A 2,523-nucleotide genomic window follows, 5' to 3' on the forward strand; every position below is an offset into this window, starting at 1 on the left:
AATACATTTCCAAAGCTGTTGATTTTAATAAATGTTTAATCAAATCGATACAAAAGAATGATGTCTGTTAACAAAATAGATAAAAGGAAACACTGAGATTTTTGTATTACATACGAACAAAAAGGAAAATGAAGATGGCAAAATGGTCAAAGTACAACAATTAATCTGTACCAAGAAAAAAAAAAAGCATTTTCTTGAATACCCAGATTTAATATTCAAAACAATGTTTATATCTCTATCCTATTAAAATAAAACATTCTCAAACCCAAGAAGAATGTGTCTTCATTCAGGGGGTTAATTCAAATTCACAGTGCATAACAGAAGCTGAGATTTGAGCCACAGCATCAAGAAAGGGGACAAACCGCGTGTCTGTTTCTGTCGGCAAAGGAAGCATCATTAGTGTTTTTTTTTCTTCAGGCCGGACTTCTCTCTTTAGGGGATCTGAGCGCTGGAACAGCAGGCGTGAAAACACTTTGAAGCTGATAAGGCCATGAGATCTTATGAAAATGTCGTGCTGAAAATGTGAACTACATTATGACACCTTCCAATTTAAAGATATAAAAATACCACATGAAGCAGTTATAATTATCCATGATACATATAGTAAAGAGGGTTCTTTAGCATCTACGTGTATAGGGCCGTGCGCGCGCGCATGTGTGTGTGTGTGTGTGTGTGTAAAGATTAAAACTAAGCAGATGTGTGATAATTACATAGCAAGCACAATGATTAAAGGCTAAGATGTAAAAAACATCCAGACAGATATAAAATTATGAATACAAAAGTGTAAACACGAGTGGAGACATGAGTGCTAGAGACGAAAAAAAAAAGAAAAAAAAAAAAGCTTTTTACAGCCTCCTGGAACTTTATTAGCAGTGGACATGCAAATGTGCTTCAAATATTAGAGTATAAAATACATATATAATGATATAAATACCATACAATTACCGACTGACCTTAAATAAAGGTGACACTACCAAAAAAATAAAAAATTTAAGGTATTTTTTTTTTGTTTGGCTAAATTTTTAATTAATCATTTATTTATTTATTTTTGTTTGTTTGTTTGGCTAGATCTATCTATCTATCTATCTATCTATCTATCTATCTATCTATCTATCTATCTATCTATCTATCTATCTATCTATCTATCTATCTATTTACTTATTTATTACAATAGATAAAGCTTTTTTGCTTTTTTAAAATTTTGTAGTGAAACATATTCAACACTATACAGCTATTTATGCAAATGAGGCTTCATATAAATAAATTAAAAATAAAAAAAGTTTTATTTATTTGATTAAAAATAATTATTTTATGCTATTTCCAGTACAAAAAAATGTTTTTGGGACATTCCTCTATATGAGGTTTCTAATCAGGAATAGAAATAAACGAGCAAAATTTAATAAATGCAGGTTATGTAGAAATCTAGCCAATTTTGATTATTTTTTTTTTGAGCTGGAAAAATAAATAAACTGATATGATTTCATGTACTTCCATACTAAGTGTGATGTACTACGGTTATTATATGAAATGAACACGAATAAATCATATAATGACGTATCAGGAAAGAAGGTTTTCTAGGATATATGACACGTCATAATTGTGGAGTGGGCGGAGATCTCTTCAGATAATGTGTGGTTGTGAGTAGAATAAACCATTTAAATGAACATTTTTCTGTTGTTTTGACCTTTTTATTACTACAGTTTACGAGTACACGTTATACATTTTATTCCGAAATCTAAAAAATGACCGGTGTGACCGTAACACTCATTTATTCTACTGGTAATGTCTTTCTTTAATAACCTGATAACCTCACCTGAGGTTAAAATGTCATAAAGTGTTACTTTCAAGACCAAAACTACACTAAAGCTCCTTTACCATTCAGAACAAATTTCCGAAAACGATACGATGGCACAAAAATCGTTCAGGCGTCATTTTCCCAATTGATTTTTAGTACCAATGTAAAACTTTATGTTTCTTCAAGTAGACGAAGACACCGGCCCACAAACCCATGACTTGAGTTTGGGCCATAAAGCGGCCCATAGCACCAGGTTTCTTTTTTATTTTGGGTTTGAGGTTTATACATTAATTAGCTAATAGCTGCGATCAGTAGAAAGCATTGTTTGAACTTGTAGCTCATTTTGTAGGAAGTTTAAAAAAAAAAACAGAACTACATGCTTATCTAGAACACCAAACAGAAATTCAATCTAAGTTCATGAGTGAAAAATGAAGACGGTGGTAAAAAAAAGAAAGAAACATATCTACTGACTATAGTTTGGATTACGTCAGTTGACGTACCACCTGATAATAAAGATGAAATAATTAAAAAAAATTGAAATTTTTTTTTTAATTATTGTTATAGGATAGATGATGATTTTGGAGCTTGACTTATAAGCTTTTATCCTTCTTATCCTTATTCTCTTCTTGAATTTCTCATCTTATCTCATCTTATCTCATCTTATCTCATCTTACATAGCGATATGCGAAATCCTCGATGTCTGTGAAGGTTTTCATTCCACTCCTCAG

The sequence above is a fragment of the Tachysurus fulvidraco genome, chromosome 2 (assembly GCF_022655615.1).
Source record: "Tachysurus fulvidraco isolate hzauxx_2018 chromosome 2, HZAU_PFXX_2.0, whole genome shotgun sequence".
Classification (NCBI taxonomy): domain Eukaryota; kingdom Metazoa; phylum Chordata; class Actinopteri; order Siluriformes; family Bagridae; genus Tachysurus; species Tachysurus fulvidraco.